At 41.2% G+C, this 27,573-nt stretch overlaps 1 protein-coding gene across 2 annotated transcripts in view; it reads left to right on the top strand.

Moving 5' to 3' along the window:
• rab27b (RAB27B, member RAS oncogene family) overlaps positions 1 to 27,573 on the top strand; it is a 55,799-nt gene that overhangs the window by 11,678 nt on the left and 16,548 nt on the right. The window contains exon 1 of one of the 2 annotated variants that reach the window (XM_076758029.1): positions 15,615 to 15,717. The exons of the other annotated variant lie outside the window; for it this stretch is intronic. The gene's annotated coding sequence lies outside the window, so the exon portion shown is untranslated. Of the gene's footprint in view, positions 1 to 15,614; positions 15,718 to 27,573 lie in introns of those variants that run through there. 2 annotated transcript variants of the gene reach the window in all.

Genomic DNA, 27,573 nt, shown 5'->3' with positions numbered 1-27,573 from the left:
AATATTTGCACAATTGTATTTACTTGTAATAAAAGTTACGTAGATCAAATTTAAGAAGCTGGATATATTAAAAAAAAAAAAAACTCAGTTGAAAATATTCAGGTCACATGTAGTTCTACTCTTGTTCTTTTATATCAAGTATGTCTCACATCAACACAAATGATCTGTGTCTTCAGATATCATGGCTGTAAAATTTTCATCTTGTCTCTGTGTAAAGCTGGAGACATGGACAGACGCTACCTGTCCTCTAGCTCACACTGAAACTCACTCACTGCTGCTGATTCACAGAATGTCCTTCACTAAAAACATATTCATCACTTCTTTATATGTTATTAAATTGTGCAAATGAATCTCCAAACTCTAAACAGCACTTAAGATTCCCCTCTAGTGCATTTACTTACCTGTCTCTGTTCAGATCTTCAGATGGTTTACTTGTTTAGTTTTTATTTTTCATTCTTTTGTCTTTTTCCAAGCTTTCTGTATTCGTGTTTTCTCTGTTGGAGCATTGCGTTTGATGTTGAAATGTTTGTAGTTTAGTGCAGAAATCTCTCTGTGTGTCTACACTTACACAGTAGAGAACACTGATACACTGTGAGGCCATAGAACTCTCTGTGTTCTAATAGAACTTTGTGTGTGTGCGCATGTGTGTGTGCGTGCAAGTAATGGTTTTGTTTTTGTCTTGAATAGTGTCTCCTCCTCTGTTTGGGTGTATGTGGTCCAGAGCATGTCCCTGAGACACTTTGGAGTGCCTAAGGACATCATCACATAATAATGTGTTGTCCAGTGTTCTCTTTGTATATAATTAGACCTGGAACAGAGTTCACTGCCTTCAGAAGTTGCTTCAGATATGATTTTGCCCATTGTGCTATATATTGCATTGAAACATGTGACCATGGCCCTGAATGTGGCCTTCTTTGCAGTAAAATAAAGTAAAACTATCACCTGATAGATTAAAAATCACCTATTTAGTTAGCATAAAATGAACCCTGAATGAGATAATAGGTGTCTTTTGTCTCTCAGTAAAAGCCAGGCTGAAAAGAGGAATGTTAAGTTTGATATGTAGCTCATCAAATGTGACAACCGTCTTAACAGCCCAACAGCTTCAGACTTATTAGTAGTGAGGCTAAATGTCTCAGTAATTTAATTTGAATTTGTATTTTCATTCAAATGTGAAACTCACTCAAAGAGCCTTTTTTAGATTTTGTTTGAGATCAGCCTTATCTGACGTCTTTCCCTTTTAAGTTCTAAGGGCTGTGAGGGGTTTATATTGCTCGTGTTGATCCCTCATCTCCACTCTCTTGCTTTGAGGAGTTTGCTTGATGTGCGTCAGAAGTCTCTGAACGGCTCATTGTAGGGACGGCTTCAAGGAAAAACTGTGCTATTTTGAATACGAGTGAACCCGAAGAGAGCGGAGTGAGAGAGGGCTAGAAAGAGACGCAGCAGGAGAGAAGAGCCAGGGAGGAGCGAGAATCAAAGAGAAAGACAGGAGAGAAAGAGAATGGGGCCAGAGAAAAACTGATAAGTTGAAAGAATGGATGAGAGGAGCACATTTAAGTTTTTGAGGTTGAAACATTTTGCTAACCAGAAGTCAAAGCATGTGACTTATCAGTTTTATGTCACAATAAAATTGGGATACATTTTCTTGAAATTCTATTGACAGAGTAATATGGTTATGTTTTTGTCTAATGCTTTTTTTCATAGCAGACATGTTAATTTGTCATAGGAAAAGCACAGGTTTCCCCAACAACATAAACGATGGCTCTTTTCTATTCAATCACGCCAGTCAGCCATGAGAGTGTGACAGTGAGCCAGCACGCACAACACCAGCACCCAGAAGCTGAAGCAACTAAATGGAATTCAGCCATTATTAATGTTAGTCATTACATTCTTTCTTTTCTGTCTGTAACATGTCAACATGTCTGCTGTGGAAAAAGGCTTATTGCTTACAATAGTCTTATGCAACAGAGATATCAAAAAGCGATACCTGCGTAAAGTGGAGCAGAATGACTCACACAAAAATTGTTCAGTCTCCCTCCGTCATGTAGCCATGTAGCCAATTGTATGCACATCATAGACTGTATGAAGTTAAGTGACAGTGGCTCTGGCCGTTGCCGTGTAGGCGGTGCCTGACTCCCTCTAATCCAAAAATGGGCAAAGAGGTGGAGTGTGGGTGGAGCTGAGGCGGGCCGAATGAAGCCTGGTTGCTGAAACCGAGAGACTAGCTGTTATTCAAAGCAGCCATGCTCATAATAATGCTTAACTTTAAGCCCCAGAGATTGCCGCTTGATGCAGATATGAGGCTACTGTCAAGAGAAATAAATGAATTAGTGAATGGACTTTGAGTTTCTGTCTGTGCTGAAAGTGATTATTGAAGAGGATGCCCTGTATACTAACTTGTTTGGTGTATATGCTCAGGACTTGGAGATCAGATACGGTGGTTCTTGTACTGCTTGTGTTTGGGCTACTTGGTTAAGGTTGAATGATTGCGAGTTTGGTTAAATATCTGGCTGTGGCTCAGGAGGTAGAGTGGTCGTCCACCTATCAGGAAGTTGGTGGTTCAAACCCTGGTCTCGGCAGTCCACATGCCGAAGTATCCTTGGGCAAGATACTGAACCCCAAAATTGGGGGCCATTGGGGGCCAATGCTGCACCATCCGTATGTATGTTGCTTTGGATAAAAGTGTCTGCCAGACTAATTGCATTTGTATTCCATTCAAATGCTTTGAGTCATTGTTAACTTTTTCAACATTTAACTAAAATCACATCTTTTTCAACCTTAACCAAGTGCATTAAGGGTTTTGCTGTGTAGCAGAGGCTCGTCGTTTCACCAGAAAAAGTGTCTTTGCTAACGTCAGAGGTTATTATATTCTTACAAAACATAATAAGTGCTAAGTAACAGATGAAGCCAATGGTGTTACACACGTCATGTCTGAAAAGATTTTTAGCGCTGAAATTGCTGCTGTTTCGGGGACATATCTCAAACGTCAAATCCATCACAACTTAAGTTGCAATCACTTGACACCACACGTGCTGACGATTCAGAAAACAATGAGGTGAAGCTGAAATGTTTCTTGCTTTTTGGTGATGTCCGCATGAGCTGAGTTATGAGTGTAAATCCGACATTGAATGCACGGCCAGGGAAGGAAAGAGGTTTAATGCATGAGAAAATAGGGAGTGACAAAGATGAGAGAGAGAAAGAGAAAAAGCAGAGAGAGGGAGGAAAGGCTAGTTGCCTGGTGACGGAGCAGAAGGAGAGATGGGAGAGAGAGGGTGAAGAAAGGAGAGAAAAGGAGGAGGAGGAGGAGGAGGAGAGGTGTAGAGTTGTTTTTCAAGTGCAAAGAGTTACTGGTCACGATGCTACATCTGCTAGTGCCATCCCTCCCACTGTGCTCTCTCTGGCTGAAGACGACGTGTTAGCTCTCACTTTCTATGTGTTGTGTCTTACTAAATGATTTATGGTTTTCATTGTTGTAATGAGGGTGTGTTTTCAAACTGGCAGCCCAAATCAGACTTTTGGCATCTTCAGACTGCAGTCGCTCACGAGGGCTGGCTCAGAATCAGGTATCCAACTTTATACAACTAAAACTCACTGTAAAGCTCTCCAAAGCTGAGTTGAGCTGCAGATTCAGGTTCGTCACTATGAACAACCCATTTCACATCATCACGTTGTTTTGACATTGTCATTTGATACGTTGTTGTTGGAGAATTATTGATCATAGCTGCTTTAGATATGGATTTAGCTTCCATTCCAGGGGTAGAGAACCTTTCAAGTGCCATTTAATTTTTATAACATCCTTTGAGGTTCATACTAAATCATTGACCTCGTATATCACACTAACCTTGAATGCGATGGTTGGAACAGCTTCTCTTCGGCGAGATGCCTGGTAGTGATGACGATGCTACACACAGCTGGTTTTCCAGGTTTGGATCAGTCAGTCTTGAGTGGTTCTGAGTCTTTGTGAGAGTCAGTTTTGAAAAGAACTACTTGCAGAGATGTCCCAGAACAAGAACAACTTACCACCACAGTGGCAGACATCCAACGCTGAGTCTCAGGCATGAAGAGCGGGTCATAACATGAATCACACCAACTGGCTAACGAAGCTATGAACTACATTAGCACTTGGTGACACAGATGAATAGCTGCTAACATCAGGGTCTTGTCCTGACTGGCTAACATGGGAGAGACCAATGCTGATGAGGAATGATCCCCACCATGGTAAAACACCTTCAGCTTACAGGCTAATAACCTGCCTCTCCAAAACATGATCCTGTCAGGCATCATAGCAGCTAAGCTGAATGACTTTAAGACCAGACAGACCGACCTGAGCACAGCCTGGACTGACTGAAGAAAAGCCTATGAATCAGTTCCCCCACACATGGTTACTGGAATCCTTGGCACTACACAAAGCCACTAATAGCCTTCATCAAAAACTCAGTGCGGCAGTGGAGAACAACACTAGAGGCCAACTCAAAGACAATTAAACAGATATTGCATATACCAAGGTGATGCACTGTTGTTGCTGCTGTTCTGCAAAGGCCTAAACCGCCTCAGATAATCACAAAGAGTGGATATAGATACAGGTTCAGAAGTATTACTCTCCGACAGTCAGTACGGATTCAGATCAAACAGTTCATCATCTTTTGCATTAATGGGATCAATTGAGGAAATCACTAACGCTATAGATCATAAACAGTACTTAATTTGAATATTCATCGACCTCAAGAAAGCTTTTGACACAATCAATCATGACATATTAATCAATAAACTGGAACGGTATGGGATCAGGGGGACAGTTTTCGGACAGGAGATTTGTGAAGTTGGGAGACTACACTCCCTCATGCTTGGACATTGTTTGTGGCGTCCCCCAGGGGTCAGTACTGGGCCCAAAACTGTTCATCCTTTATATAAATGACATCTGTAAAGTCTCTGAAGGATTAAAATTAGTTTTATTTGCAGATGAATCAAATATTTTTTGTGCAGGGGGGAATTTACAGGAGCTTCTGGGGATGATTACTGCAGAAACGTGTAAATGAAAGAAGTGGTTTGATAAGAACAAATTATCATTAAATCTAAATAAAACTAAAGTCATGTTATTTGGGAATTGCAAAAGGAATACTCAAGCATTAATAGTAGATGGGGCTGACATTGTGAGAGTTCATGTAAACAAATTTCTTGGTGTTATTATAGACAAAAAAAATAACATAGAAATCTCACATAAAACATGTACAAAATAAATTGTCACGGAGCGTCTCAGCACTAAGGCAAAACACTTTCTGGATCACAAATCACTCCACATTCTTTACAGTTCACTAATATTACCATATTTGAATTATTCCTCAAATCAAAAACATTGAAATTCACTGATCTGGTTCATTTTCAAATGGCACAAATCATGTACAGAGCAACAAACAACCTACTCCCAGAAGTATTCCAAAACTGTTTTTTCAAAGAGAGAGGGGATATAATCTGAGGGGGGAACTGAAATTCAAACTTCTTTGTGCTCGCACAACTTTAAAAACATTTTGTATTTCTATATGTGGAGTGAAACTGTGGAACAAACTGTCGGTGGAGCTAAGGTGATGTCCAAGCATGAGCAACTTCAAGCAGCGGTACAAACATGCTATTCACAATGTACAGGGAGGAAGAATATTGTTTGTTTCCTTTTTTTTTGTTTATTTATTTATTTTTCTATTGTTCACACGGGCAAATATATTTATCTATACTCCTTTTCGAACACGTTAAGTTATTGTTGCTTCATTTGTTTTTGATTTTGCTGTTTTGTATTGCTTTTACATGTTCGAAATAAAGCCTCCATTCATTCATTCATTCAAATGGAAGAACGCCAGCGGGGTTGAGAATGGCCGGGCTAAATCCTATGAGACCTCAAGTTCCAGACTGAAAACAGGTGCAGGCTAACCGACCAGACATTGTGGTGGTTGACAAGGAACAGATGACAGCAGTAGTGATCGATGTAGCAATCCTGAGGGACGGCAACATCGGTAAAAGTAATACCAAAGGCTGAAGGAAGAGCTAGGTGGGATGTGGAAGGTGCAATCCACAGTCCCACGTTTTTCACCTGCTTCCATTTTTTGATATTGCATCTCTCCCGTTCCCTCGGCTCCCTCTTCGACTGTACTTGTTTGTCATCCTCTTCTTTCTGCTCCTGGTCCTCCATCAGGTCTTGTCCACAGCAGACAGTTTCGATTCTATTGAACTGCCCCAAGAAGCCACGACAGTGTGACAGTGAGCCAGCATGCACGACACCAGCACCCTGACACCGAAGCAGCTACATGGAATCAAGCCGTTGTTCATTTTATTATTTAGATCTGTGCTTTTCGTACTGTGACATGTCACAATGTCTGCAAAGAAAAGGCCTTATTTAGTGCTTTTAATGGGATAAGCCTATAACAATGATATGATGTGCTTTAAAGGAGATTCCAACAACTATGTCCTCCAGGTTCCTTTCTTCTCCACAATGGACGAAAGCTGACCTGAGTTGAGCTCCTAAATCTTTTATTTAGGAAAGACCCATCACTCCTCCCATAAACCCCCTGTATTTTTCAAAATAAAACTTTATTGATTGTGTAGTAAATCATCCCAAATCTTTGATTTTTTTATGTCTAATGTTTAAGACGGCTTTATCTTATTAGACCTCCAAAACTTATTCCAATGAAATGAGGAAAAAACAGTAAAATCACTCGGTTCACTGACTTACAGTGTTTCATAAGGAGTCGCAAGAAGCAGCATCTTAAATTTCTTAGTCATAAGACAAAAATGTTGGGATCCTCTTAAAAGTATTGTTTGAGATTGAGATTTTGATTTAGAAACTGCTTTATTTAGTTTTGTCCTGCTCTTCTATCGCCTTCCTCTCCTCCAGTTCATCCTTTTTTTTTTAGTAACTCTTCCTCAATGCACATTATCATTCCTTCTTTTTATCTAATATATCCAAACTTTATTTAAAATCTAAGTATACACAGAAATAATTAATGAGAAGGCAAACAAACAGCAGCAGAAGACAGAAACGGTAACATTGTGTGGATGTAATGTCTTATCCTTTCCCACCTTCATCACACACTCCACAGGCAGCAGGAGGAGGAGTTCACTATTTATGGCTTAGGTTGTTTGGAGCTGAATCCACCGGGAGTCACTGCAGTTTCCAGCTATACATCCACACTTTGCTATTTATCCATTGTCCAGAACACGGTCGGATATATTTTAATACACTTTGAATATCAAGGCTGAAAACTAGTCGACAAGCCTGTGATTTTGCTTCAATTGCTCATAATGTGTATTCCATTTAAATGAAGAAATCACTTTCATTTCTTGAAAATGCTGAGAAATATTTCAGACATCATCCCAAATTAGTCATTTGTGTCTTCAATTAAGAATAGTGCTTATTTTATTACCTCAGTTTAGTCGTTTGTACCCATATTCAATTTGTTCCCTCACATTATGAGACTGTGTAAATACCTTGCTCAGTTGAATGTGGCGGTGCTGAAGTTAGTGGCTCCGGCTGAAATTTGTGTTTCATTCGGTAAATCAACCACTTACCATCTTGTTTTATCTGGCTTGTATTATTTTACATTTTACTAAATTATTGCTAATGTGAATGTGATTTTGGTAACTAATTTTCACTTTTTTGATGCTTAAGTTTTTGGATGTGGAGGCCAGAATCTTGTTCTACACGCAGCAGAGCGACTAGAAGAGTACAAGAGTGACTGTTTTTCCAGCTGAAACAAAACACGAGTCCCTCACTGTGACAACGTGACTCCATGTCTTCATATTTAATGGACAGACATGAGAGTGGTATCGCTCGTCTCGTCGATCTTGGCAAGAAAGCAAATAAGCGTCTTACCCAAAATGTCAGACTGCTTGATTTTTCGCGTATGTCTTCGCCTGCTTTCTGTTGCTCATGAGGGAGGAGGCTGGAGCTGAAGAACAGACTGACTGAAGTCTGCTGAGTTCTGAGATCAGTCAGTCTGAGCTTAACACAAACACACAGTCGCCGACGTGGTCACTGTGCATTCCCGTCTAATCCTGTCTTCACATTGACTTTGTGTTTGAACTTTGTCTTTCGTTCTGCCTGAACACACAGTCCTCCTGTCTGTCCTTTCCTCCTCCTCCTCATTTCCTTTCACCTGGTCTACTTGTCATCTTGGTTCGGGCTGGGTCCTGAATTTATGGCGCTGACTGAATTGCTTCACTTTTTTTTTTTTTTGCTCCTCTAATTTTGATACCGGGCAGCTTCCTCCTACGATGAGAGTAACTGTACCGTAATGTGTAATGCGTTTTTCTGCTCTCTTCTGCATCCTTCTCTTCATCTATCCCTCCATTAATTTTCCTCTCCTCTTTCCCTTGTTCCCTAATCAACCCTCCTCTTTCTCCTAGTAGTTCTCCTCCTCTTCCTCTTTCTTTTATTCATCTAATGCTCCCCCCTCGCCTCTTCCTCACACCCTCCCCTTGTCCTCCTGTCACATCTCCTGCTCTTTCATTCCTCGGACTCCTTTCCCTCATTCCTCCTTGGTCTTCTCCTCTAACACATCCCTTTCCCCCCTCCTTGGCTTTGTTGTTTTCTCTTACTCTTCCTCATTTATGGGACTGCTGTGATGAGCTTCCGTTGTGCGTGACGATTACAAGTCAAACAGAGGCATCTCTTCCTCTCTCACATACATAAACATCATCAGCAGAGAGTGAGTGAAATGTGAGAAACAATAAAATCCTGTGGTAACCAATTAAATCACGCACACACACACACACACACACACACACACACACACACACACAGCAGAAACTCTCAGTCCTTAAGCAGCTGAATAAAACTAAAATAATGGCGTTTACCTTGTCCTAAACTGTCCCCTCTTTATGTGTTCCTCAGTCTGACTGTTAAATGCTAACACCACAGTGCTCCACACACACACATACAGGCAATCTGCTGGCGGCTGGAGACTCATACATTTTTAAATCGCAGTGTTGTCGTCACCCTCTGTCTCTTCTCTTTCCTTATCTTCTCTTTCCTTCTGTATTTCTAACTAAGGGGTCGCATGTTGATGCTGATGAATCGATGCCGTTGAATGAAGGAGGCTGCCCTTCCAAGGAAATCAAGCGAGACAAAATGACCTCTGTTTGCGTTTACCGGACAGGCAGAAATAGCATGAGATTGTTACGGAGGCTCAGAGTAGGTGTAGGGAGGAGGTCAGGGCGGGAGGATTGGTTTGACAAATCGTCGGACATTTCTTTGTTTCCCATTTCCTGTCAACACTCGCTGCTGCTTTGTTTCAGCCATGGTCAAAGTCATTGCCTAATATTAGCCAAATTGTGTTTGTGCTGGAACCTAACCAAACATGAACTAAAGTGGTGTGAAGTTGGGGAAAAACATCGTTGTCATTTGTGGTTTCAAGGCCACTGACTTCGCTAACCAGTAACTAAAGCTGTCAGACACACTAGAGTAGAGAGTACAACATTTTCCTGGCCTTGTGGAGTCGAGTGCTGTTGTAGTTTGCATAGCTGCTGTCTTGCTTTGGAATAAAGCACTTCAAACACGGCTAATGTGAAGAATTTAAGTCCAGTTCTATGAATGTAGCATCTGTTGCTGACTTATTCTCACAAACTAATCAATAAATACAAAGTCTTTTGTATTGATTTGCTGTTGACTGCGGCTGTGATGTTCTTCTTAAACAGGACCCGGTCGTTACATCAGCGGTGGCCATTTGTGCTGACTCGTCAACATTAGCCTGTGAAGAACGAGACATTATGGCATGATGATCAGCAGTCGGACCACAATAGTCTCCGTTATGCTGGCAGGAAACAGCGATGTGAGCGCTCGCTCAGTCACATTTCGCCACAGTGCGTCGAAACACTTCATACCTGTTCTCAGTCTGTGAGAGGCTGTTGTGTTCAGTCAGAATGTTGGTCTCATGCAGGATATCTCATTTCAGAGGTGATGTAACCAGGCTTTTGTTACGTAAACATGAACTTCTTTATTTTATGATCACAGTTTTTTAAAATTTCACATCTTAGAAAAAAAAAACTCTGATGTGTCCCGTCTTGTCAAAATCCAGTTTTAAGCTTGTTATTAGTATATATTAGTATTAGAATGTTATTAGTTTTGCAGAAATTAAGTAATAAATCAAAGTGTTGGACAGAAAATGTTTTGACCTCATGGTGGCATGAGAAGAAAAGCCAGCAGTTCACTAAAGTCATACATGTTTGGAAAAAGATTCACATCCGTAATGTTGGAGGGTTTGTGGATTTTGAATGTTTTCTAAATGCAGCTGCTGAAAGAGGAACTATCCCTCCTGTTTCTGCTGTTCCTCAGCAGCAGCATTGTCTTCGTCCTGGGATTTGAACTGGTGACCTTTCATTTACAAGCTCTGGACTTCTCTGCTCTCACAGTTTTAAATGGGAGAGGACATTCCTTCAGTCTTCTTAACAGGGCTGTAATAGAAAGTGCATGACTGGCTGATTGTTTTCCACCTTCAGCTCAGCTAAGACCTTACTGGTGATACTGCAGATGAGTTTAGTTGAATCCAAAGGACATCCTTACATTTAGAAATTCAGGTTCAGTTTCCGTCATAGAGACGATATTTCCATTTTTACATTTTTACTACCAAGTGCACACAGTTGGTAGTCGGCTTCTTTATTCAGCTCTGGGTAGTGTCTGCAGGTATTTATTCCAGGCTGTACACAGCCCCAACAACCTCCACCAATAAGCAGATAAAGACCTCCGTGGTCATGATTTAGCTGTCATTTACACTCATGATAATAATGGATTTTGTAAATAAAATCTGTGGAGGTGAAAACAAGCTTCACCACCTTTTGGGAGAAACTTTTAGAGGTTTACTGTGAAGGTGTAGATTCGATTCACTGTTGCCTGATTTTAGAAGTGGACATTTTCTTGTAGCTCCAAGTTCCTGAGTCATGATGTCTTTAAAAATGTGTTGCCTAGGCGGTGTGCATTTTTGGTTTGAACTGACAGTGTTGGTACAAGAAGTTTGAACAACGAATGGAACAGCAAAATGTGATGTTTGTCCATGGCCTCTGTAAAGACACATAGAGACCTTTCCAGATCTGAGACCTCTATCAGCAGGACATCATTTTGCCGTGCCTTGCGGAGGTGATACACATCACTGCTAAAAACGAAACCTGTCTCATCTGTGGATTGGACAGCAAAGGGCATTTATTTAAGATGTTGATGGTGGAAGAGTCACTAATGTGTGTGTTAAGTTTGTGTTAGGCTATTTACGTATAAGTAGCACTCTGAATTCATTTCCATCTCCATGTCAGTGGTGCATCTTTGTTCTGTACCACAGACACCCATCCAGTGTATTAACACAATTGAAGGGCTTCTCTCTGGTTCACTGGGAATTGTAAGAATTGCTGTCCTCAACTCAGAGCATGTCAGAGTCTTAGCAGACTGATCTGGACCCCATTGCCCTTTCCACATTCAGCCAGTGGGGGATGAGGGATCCTGAATGTTTCTAAGCCTATCTGCTGCTGTCAGGGCATCAGAGTTGGTGTTTGGGTACATGCATGTATGATGTCTCTATAATGACCTGAGATAAGAGTGAAATATTCAAAGTCAGTGATGTGGCTGCTTGTGTTGTCTCAGTCAATCCATTGTTTGGTCCAGTGGCCACGTTTCTGCCTGCCCTCACTGCATTTTCCTATTAAACAAATCATGTGGAACAGAATGAAAAAGTGAACTATCCATGACATGGAGTGATGTCACTGTCCTGACACCGCCATGTTGGCTACAACAATATTCATTCAGTACGGACTGAACTGCAGATAGACTCAGCTTTTAGACATTTTTGCTCCTCTTATTACTGGCACGGCTGCAGTCACCACAGGACTTCTCTGCAGATTCTTCTTCCCTCAGACAGATTCAGTTAGTCCAGTCCACTAATTCTGCCATCATATAGCTACATAATGCATCAGTTAGTATATTTGTACACTGAAAGTTCAGGTTCAGGTTCAAGTTCAACAGTATTCTTTAATTTAACAGTTGCATCAAGTGTTACTAGAATTGTAATTTGATGACTTTGTAAGTAATGGCTATAAAATTTCACAAATTTTGAGAGCCAAAGGTGACACTGTCAAATTTCATGCTATCTTTCATGTATATATTCATTTATTCCCCCCACAGTTATGCTGCCTAACATCATTGGCTGCAGGTGTTGTGCAGTATGTCTTCAGAGGGATGAACATGTGATGAAGCCCAAGACTAGTTACCCCATGGCAGCAATAAAATATTTGTGTTACTGATACAAGGGGGATATGTTCTGGTACTTTGAGCTCCAACTTTATTCAACTTCTTCCTGTTTAAATCTAACCATGTGTCATAGGACACACCGCATATATTCATTATGCACTTTCAGCTGCACTGATCCAGTCCATCACTGTGACAACACAACAGAAAAAAAGGGGCATTCAATAACAAGATGGAATGGTATGTACACCAAGCAAGACAACATAGTGTGCAAGCAGAATCTCTCATCACTTGTAGCCCCAATCAGGTAAACCCTCAGCAGCCACCTCTGGACAGTATAAAGGCATAATATATAACCAGTACAAAATAGGTGGAGGATCGTGGATAATGGGATACATCTTCTGGAGCCTGGTATCATCTTAAAGAAAAGAAAAGAACAGAGATGAATCCAGTCTGACGTAAGAGAACGTTGTCTCCTGCTATCAGTGTTCGCAGAGCCGGCGATAGATCTCGTTTTGTCGTGGGTGCTGTCGGTGTTAGGTGGCCTTTAACATGGCCTAAAGGTCACCAGCATGAGCTGCATGACGCTTCACTGTCTGGACACATAGAGACTCCAAAGCAGCAGAGAGAGGGCATGAGGTATTTACTTTGTATTTATTTAAGCTTTTGCACCCATATCTCTGCAGTCACACATGTTTAGAGTTCGTCGTAGAACATCTAGAAAGTCAGCAGTGTCTGAGATGCCTCGGATGAAATGTACTGTATGTGTGGAAGACATCGTGTACGGTTAGCTAGAGTAAGATAAAGCTGACTCAATTGATGTCTAGATCTGCTTCGGGACACAAAAACACTCAAGTTTCCCTGTTGTATCAGTGGCAGGAAGGGGAAAAAACGGACACAAATAAATCTAAGGCTGCTAAGTAAATAGTCCAGTACAGGAAGAATCGGAAGAAGCTCGGCGAGGTATTGTGCAGGGCTTCAAACTCATGCACTGACCCTGAGACTCACACAGTTGACACTTTTCACACTTTCTGACGCCTCTCGTCTATTTTCTCATGCAGTGATAAACAAATGCATAACCAATAACGTCACGGTGACGCAGACAGACAAGACAGAGCCGCACAAAGCAACAGCAGCACCGAGCAGCAGCCGGGGTACCGTCAGGTGGACGGTGAGAAATATACACAACTGGATTATAGTATATACATTTATTCCTAAACATTCTGCTCAGAACAGCCAGCAGCTCTTCTGGCAGCAGCGTCTCTCTCCCTCCTCTATCATGCAGGATTGACAGTGGGTTCCTGTAGTTACAGGGATGCTCTGTGTCTCTTGTCACTCTGACATTTTCTCATGATTCCCAATAACAGGTTTTTAAGTTAATGTAATGCAAAATCATGAATGTTGGACCTTAATGTTGAAATCTAGACATATAACAAGATTTGACATTTTTGGTGAACATTATACAGGGTTGCCAACATGCTGTCATGCAGCTCAAACAAATCCTCAAGGTTATGAAGCCAAAAGGGCAGTCCAAAGGACTTCTTTATTTTCAAACTGTAAATGATGGAAGGAAAAAAGCAATCTCCCTTAAAATATTTAAAAAATAAGTTACCTGTCAGTCTTTTCTTTCCTTGGTCCAGACTAAATGAACCACACTACAGTCAGAAAACTACCCATTTTTCAAGTATCAATTTGCAGCTGCTATTGTGTGAAGTGTTGAGAGGAGATGAAAGAAAGAGTGAGAAGCGCCGTCTCCTTTTATCCTCCCTCTCTCTGCTTCTCTGGTGTCTCCTCGTGTTATCATCACTTTGGATGATTGATGTTTGTAATGAAGCTGTGATGGCGGCTGGCCCAGCCGAAAACACACAGCTGCTCCGATTTCGCTCAGGGTGGACCGACAGAAGTTCAGGACCAAAATATTTGTTTCTGTTTGAAATACCAAATTGTGACTGGGCAGAACTGCTGTGGAAGTAGAGTTATTCTCATTTGCTGTGGAAAATGCCAGAGGGTGGAGCCAGAGAACTATGATTTCCGATCTCTTCTTTACTGTCCTCTCAGATATTAAATGCTGTTAAAAAAACAAGCAGCCATACAAAAACTTGAACGACATACAGTCTGAAACTGGCCAGATCAAGGTTTAAATGCAGAACCATCTGACCCCATAGCAAATTCTAATTATTTAGTGAAACTCTGAACGGTTATATCATCCAGGAGACTTCTGTTTCTCATGAGTCTCAACATGAAAACTGAACTTAATTTGAAATCGAATACGACAGCAGGAAAACCAGCAGCTCTGCCCGCAGCTCCACTGAGAAAACATCAATTAATTAGTAATATTTGCCTTTGTCTATTCACAGTCCATTGTGGAGTCGCTGTTAGTTTTATAACAGGTAGTAGGCTTGGTTTCATTTCGCCTGTGGGTCACAGGCACTGAATGCATTTCCTCCATCAGGAATTTACCTGGGACTGTCCTGTACAATTACTTACCTACTTCCTGTTTTACCACTGCTAACAGCAACACACACACATACACACGGTTCCTCCTCCAGCATGACCTGAGGCTGCCCTGCCCTGCATATACTAACTGATAAGGCTTTTGTGTGTGTGTGTGTGTGTGTGTGTGTGTGTGTGTGTGTGTGTGTGTGTGTGTGTCAGAGCTAGCTCACTGTAGCTCAGCCCCACCCTCTCATTACACATAGAGACAGACAGAAGCAAAAAATAGTGGAGAAGGAAGAGGGAAAGCAGAACGAGAGAAACCTAAAAACTGCATCTGCTCCTCAGCCGGTAACTAACCAGCCAGTCAGTTAACCAGGCAACCGAAGGCTCAGCTAGTAAGGCAGCCAGTCTACTACCACATCTACACTTCATTTAGATAGTCAGTCAGTTGGTTTGTTAGTTCTACAGTGTTGTCGTGGGTCAGTTAGTCTGACGGGTTATCAGTCAATGAAGTCATTAAATCAGATAGTTAATCATTTATTTATTTATTTATTTATAGTGATGTTTAGTCTGTCAGTTGGTCAGACTGGTTTTTATTTCTTGTGTGTCATTTAGATATTTTGTTAGTCATTCTAGTCTAGTCAGTCAGCCAGTTATTCTGTCATCAATTAGTTGTTCGTTAGTGAGTCGGTCGGTTTATTAGTTGTATATAGTGTTCAGTTGGTGGCTCTTTCATTCAGATATTCAGGCTGGAATTCAGTCAGCAATTCAGCATGAGACAGTCAGCAAGGCAGAGCCATTAAACTAGTCATCCATCCGACCCTCCAGTCAGACAGCCAGTCAGCTGGTCACTGAGGGGAGTGGCTTTCTGTTCTGCTGCCTCCAGCTGAATGGTAGTCAGTCATCCAGCCTCCCACTCAGTGCGTCCGTCCGTCAGTCAGTCAGTCAGTCAGTCAGTCAGTCAGTCAGTCCGTCGGTGGGTGTAGATGCAGGGCTGCTGGTCAGCTGTTCTGGACGGCTCGTATCTCCCTCAGGATCTCACACTGTTGAATCAGCTGAGGAGCCACTGAGAGGTAAGGAGCTCAGACGCTCACCGGGATGTGTGTTCGGCTAGTTTGTCAAGAACATTTCAGAGCTGTTTGCGGACTTTCGTAGGCATGTGACAGACTGCAGGCTGAGCCAGGAGAAAGATAGAGCTTTACAGATGTGGAGACAACAACACAAAAAAGAGGGGTTTTAACAGGGTTAGAGAGATTTGTGCATCTGCACCTATGGAATGTGATCACACCCTTTTCTACAAGTTGATAACTGTTGCTGTGTTGATGCACTCAGCTGCATCATCCTCATGTCATCAGTGCTCTGAGCAGCCGAGCAGCGGGGACGTAAGCTGGTCTTGATTTGTCTCTCATGCTCGGTCTCATGATAGTGGTGCTGCTCTGAGGGAAAGCAGGAGGCTCACTGTTGGCTGTTGTTTTCGGCTGAAACTTGATTTATTAAAGGACGAATTTTATTTATTTAGTGTTGTTATCAAAGAGAGTGGCACCAGTTTGACTCCGAGGCGTCTGTTTCTTTTTTATGTTTTGGAAAACTTAGCTGTAGTAAATATGAACTTAAGATTCACATCAGTAAGGTAATGATTTAATGGTTGAATATTTTGTCAGACTTTTTAGGAATTAAAGTGATAGACCGGCTTCAGCTTTTGGCAGACAGCATGATGACACCATACTGGGTCTTCTTGTTACTAAGCACATTTTATATTGTTGCAGAAATAAGCTTCTAATACAGTGAAAGAGATGCAGACCAAGGTAAAAAGACCACAATGTCAGACAAGATGAAAACCTCCCCTGAAAAGAGAAAAAGATTTGGTGTCTTCGAGACTTTAAGAGAGGCAAATGAGCATAAACTTGTGTGTTTTGTAAGCTGACTTGATGGTACATCAGCTAAAACAAGATTTTTTCCTGCAATTGTAAAAAAAAAAAAAAAACAACATTATGTCAGTCACACCTGCATTTACCTGCCTACGAGCGTGTAGTTATAAGAGAGGAGTCAATGGTACAATGCGTCTCCTGAAAACCATGTAGGAATCTACTCTATTGTTCAGTGACTGACTGAGCTGGCTGCCCCGTGACGTTACAGTCAGCAGGCGAGGTAGCTTGGAGACCTGTTGTGACTGACTAGCACGAGCACGTTCCCAGCTGGCTAGCACGTTAGTCTGTTCGTTAGTTCCAACTGTTCGCCAAGTAGATCTGCGAGCAGTAATTACATATGTTACCAACCTTCTAGAACTAAATACAGTTCACATAGTTACATTGCCACATAGTGACAATGAGAGAAATACTGAATAACATCGGTTACATCCTATGGGAAACTAATGTGATGTATTTTTTCATTCAGTCCTTTCCTTTCTTAAAAAAACAGACATAAAATATAACAGGCTGATTTTGTATAAAAACCAATACTTTGAACAGCAATTACAGCTAAATTTGTGCTCCAGGCATGTGAGGTTTCTTTGATGTCTGGTGTATTTAATTATAACCCAGGGCATACATTCATTTCACTGAACACTTTTTAAATGTGACATGTGATGCCGGACTGGAAATGGAATAGTTTGTGATAGGAGCCTCTCCTGCTGTGCAGAAGGAAAAACAAAACCCACTGGCTTTGTTTGAACAGTATTATCTTCAAACTGGTTTGACTGCTGAGGGGAAATGCTGTCACTTAAACTGTGTCATGTAAAGCCAAGATGTTAGAAAGGTGCATTCAGCTGCAGGGTTCAATGGATGTGACTGAGTGTGTTGATGGGAGATTTCTGTGTGGTGTTAAATGTCTCTGCTGCTTACCTATGAGAGGCATTTCCTCTTTGATGATTTTTAACAGAGGACACTCTGAGGTAAATAATTGACTCCATGCCTAACGATGAGATTGTAGAAGCTATTAAAAGGCTTTAAATATGCCATGTTTAGTTACCCTCCCAGTACTTACGCTGTAAACTAACCTCCCTACTACTTACCTAAAACACCAGCTTCACTCATTTTCTGAAAAATTGCCTCTTAGAAAAGACCAGCTTTGGTTTATTTTGTCAGCAATCCTACTTTCTCAATAATGAGGTTTTATAACAGCAAATTGTTAAACTTCCAAATATCTTATATCATCACTTACAAGGCCATATCACCATGAACATAAATATATATATTAACAAACATGCAATAGATTACTAAAACAGGAAGCAGCAGCAAATCAGTAGTCATAAAAGCCATGCATCGGACTAAATGGGTGTAAAATTGTGGGCAGGTTTTAGTCAGCGCTGATCTCTGACAATGACTGACAAGTTCAATTTACACTGTTTTTGTCTTAAAGAAGTAAATTGATAAGTTATAATTCTCTACATTGTCAGTATTCATACTGTGACCAGGCCTGTGGTTCTGCTTTCACTGATGTTGCACTGTTTAAATCATTTTCTGTGGATGGAAAGTATAGTATAGTATGAGGGGCCAAAGAGCAGGACCCCTCATCATCAGCAGAATTATCACTGATTATGTTTTATGGAGGCAAATGATAGCTGTAATAAAAAGCACCAATTGATTACCTTATTGTGAAGTACAATCATGACTGAATGCATAAGTCAAGTTGCTGAAATTCTGATTGGAAGATCTGATGATCTTCGTAAATTCTGCCAGATTTCAAGATGAGAATTAACCATTAGTTTAAATCGGTGATTCATAGTGTTTGATTTGAGTATTCCACTCAATGTGAATATCATATAGTTTGAAGATGCCACACACTACATCATGTATGCATTAGTTTCATGCTTTGTCAAGAAAGCTTTGTGAAGAAATCTAAGGGCAGAGTTTCAGATGGAAAGAGGCTTAATTTATACCAAAATTGATGTGTTTAAAAGATTTAGAGATTTAAAATTGAAACCATTAAGGAGATTAAGACCTATTGCTTAATCTCACCAATGGAGATCAGTTTCTCAACCTTAGGCTTCAGTCCACAAGTTGCTGTGGTGGATATTGTTCTAATAAGACTAATAAGATGTAATAAATAGTTTTGAATTATATCCTTAATTTCTATGTAACAGCACACCATGGAGCTTCATGAGCTCTTGAAAACAGACGTAACTTAGAGATGACATTAAATCTCTAAACAGCAGGGATTATGAGAACTTTGGAACCTGAAATCGAGTCAGAAAAGGTCACACAAGGAAACCCTGAATCAGATTGAGAAGCAGCAAACAAGAATTGAAGTGATTATAAGCAGGGTTTTAAATTAACTTTTTTGATCACCAGCCAATGTGGATGGTGACCTTCTAAAGTTACCAGCCAATCAGAATTTCCACAAGCCAAATTTTTTCCCGGTGAAAATAAGAGATTATGAGTGCCACTGAATACATTTGATAATTTTATTTACATTGTTGGCATGAAAAATGCACAGAAAATACAACACATGAAACAAAATATACACAGAAAGTGCAAACATTTAATTTATACAAACAAAAAATGCTGTCAGATTTATTATTTTCTCAAAGACATTTTTCCACTAAGTATTTAGTATCATTACATTCCTAATAAAATGTATTTTTCCTTTCAACTTAAAGTGTTTCTGCTTTCCTTCTTTAATAAGAAATATATATATAAGTAAAAGCCATAACTTAAACACTTGCAAAAAATTGCATTGGTAATAAATTGAATTATGTATGTACAATTGTACAACTGTATGTACAAACACAAATAGTGCAGCAGTCAGTATTGCAGACTCCTTAGGCTCTCCTGATGACTTCGGGCACTCTCATGGTCCTTTACTGCCTCGACTTTAAAATTATTAGTCCCCACCACAAAATTATTCGTCTTGTTTTTTTCTTTCGTGTACATGCGGCAGTCCGTACAAAACATGACGGCATTTTCGTGATCAAACACAAGCCATTCACGACCTGTCAGCCATTTAGCGTTAAACTTTCTTTTCTTCGTTTCGCACGCTTTGTCGACATTCTCATCCCCTGCCTCCTTCCTCTTCTCGCCCCCAGACGTCTGTCCCAACCACCGCAGCATTTAGTTTAACTTTACTTTTTACTTTTAGCTAGCTCAGTCTCCTTTTTTACAGTTTATACGCCGCCGTTCGTTCTTCTTCTTCTTTGTGTTTGCGTTTCTCGCGCCGGTTGCACGACAGACTGTAGTGTGCCTGCGCACAGCCAATGGGCGTCTTGTACGTCATCACGTAGCATTACGACAGTGTTCATGGGAAATGTAGGACGGACTGTCAGGGGGACAAATGACCAAGAACTGTAGAGCGGCTCTGACTCACATGATTGCCTAATGCATTACCGGCCAAATTGGCTAGTAAGTTTTTATTTACACCCGCCAATATGAATTTTAACCCGCATTTGGCGGGTTGGCGGGTGTTAATTTAGAACCCTGATTATAAGATATGCTTATACTTGGTATACAGACTGTAGTTGTTTTATACAGTATGCTGTAAAAAAAAACAAAAAAAAAAAACAATAACTGATAACACATAACAATGTGTCTTACAGTAGTCAATGCCCACTGTGACACCAAGGTCCACCAGAGAACAAGAACACACACAACCCTGTAAATGTGAAGCACTGGTTGCACCATGGATAACATCATGTCTGCCCTGTGTGGAAAGAAAGAGGCTAAATGATATTACACTCCTTCCACACAGATAGAAACAGATGACAGGGCACAGACATGCCCAAGAGGCTGTTGTTTGCTGTTTGCAAAACATACTGAGACAAAGGGATTTGTCTGTAAGTTGCTGCACTCTCATCTTCTCTAATAGAGAGGCAGGGCAGTGAGGCAGAAAATGCACATAGGTCACTCACTCAGCGGATGTCAGTGCTAGAAAGTGCACTGTTTCAATGGATAACATCTTGATGAGAGATTTCGGATATCAGCTCGAAAGAGGAACCCCCAGAGCAGCACAAGGGGTAAATCCCAATGTGGTGCTAGAGGGTGCACAACAGGTTTCTGTCATCTGACTCCCTTTAAAAGTGCTTGACCAGAGGATGCACATACAACAATCCCTCTCAATAGCCTTTGTAGCAGGATGAAATGGTTGCAGTTTATTCAAATGAAGCCAAACTGTTTTCTACCAATGTCTGAAGGGAGGTTAACACTAGTGGCAGAAGACACATCGTGGGATCTCAGCCTCTCTCCATACAACAGTGCTGAAAAGCAGACCATGTAGCCTGTTACACCCTGTAGTAGAAGGGGCTCTCATGCCCTGGAAAGTGCATATCACTGCAGGGGGGATTCCTAACCTTTCCAAGTGCTCCTGTTCAGTGACCAGGTCCACAGCCATTGGCCTATCATAGGTAGGTGGAAGGTCGCACCTTGGGAACTGCCACAGTTCCCCTGGTGGTCTGGAACCAAGATGCACTTGTGCATTCTGGTACCACCAAAATGAGCACATCAAAACAGCTAGATTCTCCTCCTGGATGAATCAGGGGAACTGCGTAAAAGAGAACTCTGGACCGTGGCTGGTGAGAGAAACTCAGTTCCATTCAGTGCGGGAGGGACCTGCGGACATCAAGTCTGCAGCATGGTTCTGTACCCCTGGGATTTGTTTGACCACAACAGGAGGCTCCTTGTTTTTTCCAGCAACCTTGCTGCTGTCATGATGTCTGTCCTTGCTATGATGTGTCTGTTTATCAGCAGTGGAGCAAATTGTTTAACACTTTCATGGTCAGTAATGCACATTGTGTGTGAGTATTCATGAGTATTTATTACTCAAATGTGAGGAAGCTTGCCAGACTGTGTTTGTGTGTGATGGAGAGCCTCTGTGAGAAGATGTAAAATGCTCAGTATGAGCATAAACAGCAGAGAGGAAATTGCTCTTTAAGGAAAAGTGGTTGGCCCTGAAGAGAAGTTCCTTTGCTAAGATGGATTGAGTCACATGTTCCCTGCATCCTCCAGCCATAATTCTCGATGCAGCCACCATTGCTGTGTTGGGAGTCAGGACAGCCATCATAGCCTTCCTAATGTCTGTTGCTAAGAGCCTCAGTCTCATTGGCCACAGTGTGGACAGCAGCACTGTGTTGTTCTGAGGTGCAGCAGTCTGAGTGGCAAATGGTCAGTAAGGTGAATGTTTTCCAAATGGTCAGCAGTAATGGCTTGTGCTTGTTCACGAAGGTTGCCTTTGGAAAAAGTATGGTAGCTAGCCTCTGCTCTCGTAAAGGGATAGGGTGCCGGTGCCGATTGCTATGCTGGTATTGCAATACCTCTCAGATTTGCCGGTGCCTTCCTGATGATGCCCAACAAGTTCTGGAAAAGCCCGCTGGCAGCCAGCATACAGCTGTCAACTGATGTAGTGATAGGAGAGAGCTGTGAGTATAGGCAGAGGAGAGAGCTGCTCCTGGTCGTGGTGGGCACAGGGAAAGCTGTAGACGCAGAGTGCCGTCCAGTTCTCCCAATTCCCTGTTGGATGGAGAGCCTGAAATGGTGCAAGCCAAGCCGTCTGACTTGCACATTTCCTGTGGGTCTGAGAAGTCACCACTAAAGATTAGCTTGTCTGTCTTGTCCTCTGAAGGGATGCCACCATGGACAGCTCAGCTTCCATCACTGGAAGGTGTCCGCTCACTGCTGAAGCTCCTCCAGGTGTGCACAGTACCGTGGCAAGCCTCACAGCGGGGGTGAAGATCTGCAGCAGGATATAGCCAGTTTAAGAGGCGGGTAGCTTCAGAGCAGCTTAACTTCCTCATCATCTTCGTATCCACAGGTTTACTGCTTGACACTGAAGAAATATTGGAAGCAGAGCTCAGGTCCTGAGGATGTATGATACTGCACATGAGGACCTGAGAGAGGCAACTGTACTCTGGTGGGAAAGAAAGCCTTCATGACTGCAGATATGTGCAGGGATAAACCTAATCATGACAGAGCAGGAAGCCTGTACGAAATAGAACAGGCTCTTATTGTTGGTACAAAATAAGGTCAAAAATTTTTAAAAAAGACATGAACAAACTGACTTAAGCCCTAAAATATAGTATTAGATGAACCACTAAACACTGTAACAATATTTCCACTTTCAATGCCAAAAACATTAAAAGTGGAAATATTGTTACTGTTATTGTCGCAGTGAAGCAGTCAGGCCAAACAATTTTGCTTTGAGATGCAGGAGACACTGAGCAGGATGGGCCCTCCAGCCAGTCATGATGCTGTGTGTTTTACTGTCCTGGGGCGATCATGAATTCAGTCAGCTGATTGGTCACATGCCCTCCATCTCAATAAGCAATGGAACAGAGCAGATTCAGGAAAAGCAGAGTATAATATCAGAGAAAAATGTCAAATAAGAGTCAAATACAGCCAAAATGTGCCGTATAGAAGAGAACTGACAAGAACGGAGATTGGTAGGTCACAAAGGAGCTGAGTAAGGTAGAAGCATAGAATAGAACAGATGATAAACATTTCTCAAAGAAGACATTTTGTTATTTCGTCACATTTGTCAGGTGTAACTAATATAGTTAACAATGACTGCCTTCTATTACGCTGTGCCAGTCCCAGGACCCGGGTACCGCGCCTACTGCCTCACTGTTATGACTTATTGACTGAGCCATTTTAATTAGTTATGTTTGTGCTATCTTTACTGTTTCGAGATATACCTTTTGTATCATTAGTAACAGCTGTGCTATCATAACTTTTATTAGTTTCACCTGTGCTATTATTAAAACTAGTAATAACCCTTGTGATTTTGTCATAAGTTGTACCACTATCATCAGTGTTATTGGATATGCTTGTGCTATCACTGATATTATAAGTTACACCTGTGTATCATTAACATTATAAGTTTCGGCTATCTGTGTTATCAGTGACAACATTAATGACACCTGTACTGTCATTAATGCCATTAGTTAGAATTAGGGTTAGGTTCTGGAAGCTCAACAATTTCAGATTCGACTCTTATCCCTCCTCACACTATTGCATGCCAAAGATGGTCTGTTAAAGAAAGACCACTGTCTGACCATGAGTGGATGCGTGTTTGTCCTTCAACAAGAACAGTAATACCAAAAGTCAGAAAGTCAGTCTTGCTCTCTCTCTCTCTCTCTCTCTCTCTCTCTCTCTCTCTCTCTCTCTCTCTCTCTCTGCCTCGCTCTCCCTCTATGTTCAGAAGGGTGTTCATGTTATTACGGTAGCCATAATACACTCTGAGGTTTGCTGAAGACTAATAGAGTCATCAGAGGTAAAAAAGCTCTTCACCTCCACATTACAGCTATCCCACACTTGCTTGTTTGTTTTTCAGCAGTTTATTGTGCACAAGTCCAACGTTGGGAAATGTCAGCATGTTCAACTAAAAAAAAAAAAAAAATCTGAATTATTGGAGTCATGAGATCTGCAGGTTGCAGCACAATGTTCACTGGTGTCTCTCCACATTAGTAACAGTGTCCTGTTCTGATTGCATTTGATGCTTTCAGTCAACAAACTGTGACATCTTTGCATTTTTTGTTGTGCAGTTTGACTTTCTGTGGGTGAATGAGAACTGCAGAGTCATTCTTTATTGCAAAGAAACCCATTAAATGCTCAAAACCGCCACTTCTTGTACGGCAGCGAAGAAGTAGCAGTCTGTGAACAAATGGAGAACCTTTCTTGAACTGGATATGTTGTGAACTGGATCACTGCTGCGTTAAAGCAACCACAGACAGAGACCAGCAAAACATATTGGTTTGGATGGAAATGTCACAGGTTTTTACTGCAGTACTGTAAACACAATCTGTTCAGTCACTGGTCCTTATGTGTAGCTGTTCAGAGTGGAGATAAAGAAAGGAGGCATGAGTAGGCCATTTTATTATTAGGCATTTAGCTCAAAACAGCACTGTGCCTAAGTATAGCCTCACAGCGCAGCTAGCATGGCTGTAGACTTGGAGGTTTTAGGCCTGATGAGGGCGCCATTAAAGTCATTGGGATTCATCCTCTGGAGACTGAGAATATCCACATGCAGTACAGGCCCATCCTTTGCTCCTTGATCTCCTCATCCCTCCTCTTCTTCCTCCCAGCATTCCTCTATCCATGCTGACCTTTCAGATCCAGCTGCGTGTGCTGTCTGTAAAGATGTTAGCCCACCTCGTGCTGTGGGATTAGGGAGGGATAGAGGAAGCCCTGGTGGGACTCACAGATGAATAAATAAATAAATACCGTACACCTGAGTCCAGTGTGTCATATTTTATCTGATCCGCTTCCAGAAGCCGCTAGACTCATGATTGTAGTCAGACTCTGCAGTTGTCTTCAAAACCAGTTTTGGACCGAGCTCACACTGCACATGCCACCCAGCTGCCGTTTAGGTTCACTTGTTTGAGCTCTCTGTTGTGTTGTCTCAAATAGACATCAATGCTTTGCTAAGTGGGTCTGAAATGCTAAAAGGTTTTAGACAATCTGAGGGGGGGGTAAACTCGGAGGACGTCAGGACAAATTGGATAATCAAGGGTCAATTTTCAGCCATGTTAGCGGTTATTGATCATTGACTGTGGAGAATAGATTGGTTAACAACAAAGGCCCCCAGCAGAATGTGCACAACAGATGGAAAACAAATCAGTTGTCTGATCTGTTTAAGATGATTCAGAGGCCACGGCAGTCAAACAGAAAGGTCTCCGACAAATGTCTGCTGACCTTTTATGTTTAACAGATTATTGGGAGACAAAAGGTTTTAAACAACAGTTTGAGAGGATGTATCTGAAATACATAGAAGTGATGCTTTTTTGGTACTGAAAGCAGTGTGTCTTTATCATTGTGTATCTGTCATGCACTGACGTCTGGCGTAAACCGAAATGTCTGGTCAGATTTGTAATCTTTACTCATACTTTGTTCAGGTAGTTTGTTATTTTTGTCATAATTTTGCAAAGTTTAGAGTATTTTATCCAGGTTCTTGTTCAGCTGCTTACCTTCAGCTGTTGAAAAGTTTAGATTGTGGCCTGATGTTTGGGTGTAGATACTGTTTTCACAGGAGTCAGATGGTTTCATTCACTCACATTCAAATGTCTCTGCCCACCATCTAAAGTCAAATGACTTTCTGTTTGTCATCTCTCATATAATCCTTTAACAGTTTTCTCTCTTCTCATTATTTCCGTTTAAAGATATGATACGCAGCAATTTGAGTGTTAAAACTATTTGACTTCTCTTTTGGGGATCACTTAAAACCACAGTGTGCATTTTCAGCGAGACGAGACAAATGAATCCGCTAGCTGCTGATCAATAATTAACAAAGCAAAGGCCAAGCTGCCGTCACCTCCCTGTTGCTTTCAGGAGTAGAACGGAAATCTTTAACGAACATCTGTCCATAGCTTTCTCTGGGATGTTTCTCTGTCCTGATTAGTGTCATTAGATTTTAAATCTCATCTGAAAGACATTTTACTGATTATGCTGAAACCTTTCTCTCTTGTTGATGGAATCACCTCAGAATCCTCCAAATCTGTTTACCTCCTGTTATTTAAGCTGTGATAGCAACATGATGTTGTGTAGCTACGGACTCCGCTGTAACTCATTTTCTTTGCTTGTTGTTTTTGCTCAGAGCCGTCTGGTCTCATGAGAGTAAATTTAATTTGGAACTCTAACTTGGATTTGGATGAAAATGTATTAAACTGATGTTAATTATTTATTGATTTAATTAAAGGATCAAAGTTGCATTATGTATAAAGACCTAATGAACCCCAAAGATACAACACCCTCTTTTCACATCTGCTGTAATTTTGTAGCTAATGAGGAATAAAGGCTAAAGCGGTGAGCACAGACTGTTGTGTCTGTCTTTCTCTCCCAAGTATAGAATATTCAATATTGGATTACGAAACAGTTTTATGAAAAAGCAATGAACAATCATCTTTTTTCACTCTGCCCCTTCTTCCACTCTTTTTCCCCATCCTGAATTATTAAGAGCTGAGAACCTCTTGTGAAACCAGATTACTGCTAATTCATAATAATTATGATAATAGTTCAGTTATTAAGTACATTTTTAATGCATGAAGCACAGTCAGAAGACTAATAGGATCCAAGCAGTACTAAAACACTACATGTGGTAAAAAGCAGTAAACAACATAGTAAAATACAGTTGACATGAACTCTCAATAAAAGAAGTAAAAATGATAAATACAGAAATTAGCTGTGTAAGTATCATCTCACAGTAAAGGATAAAAGGTTTTCAAGATGAGATTTAAAAGAACAGTGTTAGCTGCTACTTATTACTCATGATGAGTAAACTGACCTTCATTTGTAAACAAGCCATTACAGTAATCAAGATGAAATCATATGAAATCATGCAAAGCCCCTTCGGTGTTACTTAATGGTAGAAATGATTTGATTTTGGAGATTCTCCTCAGTTAACATGTAAAAACATGACTGGTGCCAGGCTTAAGCCTCAGTCACACATAACACCCAGACTTTAGTGTTCAGGACTAGTAATCAGGTCAAAATTGAATTCAAGAATGTACAGAAGTCACAGAAGGACATCCACTCTCTCACTCTCTCAGCAGCTTTGCAGTGAAACCAGCTTGCTAAAGTCAGTGGGCTTGAATTCTCATCTCATCTGTACATCATTGCAGCAAACATGCCGTCTGTCTCCACGCAATCTGTACCTCTTGTTCGTCTCAGATTGAATACACACTGTGTAATAAATCTGTGTGTGTTTAGAGCAGTGCAGCACTGAGTGGGGGAAATTACTCTCAGGGTCTCTCAGGTGGATTTATGCTTCTCTCTGGGTGTTACGCTGCTACACTCACCTAGGCTCAGGATGAAAATTAAAGGGATAGTTCTTTAGTTAGACAGAAGTGACGCAATGTACTGCTATGGACAGGGTAAGCAGCACAATGTATTTTATCCACCCCCAAAAAAACAAAAAAAAACAGAACACCAGACCACCACCAAAGAAGCCAGATCGACACTTAATGAAGTGCATTGCTGTACTCAACCATCAGGTAATATAGTGTTAAAAAC

The sequence above is a fragment of the Chaetodon auriga genome, chromosome 19 (assembly GCF_051107435.1).
Source record: "Chaetodon auriga isolate fChaAug3 chromosome 19, fChaAug3.hap1, whole genome shotgun sequence".
NCBI lineage: Eukaryota > Metazoa > Chordata > Actinopteri > Chaetodontiformes > Chaetodontidae > Chaetodon > Chaetodon auriga.
Note: the sequence above shows the minus strand (reverse complement) of the source record. Positions and strands in the feature narration are given on the sequence as shown.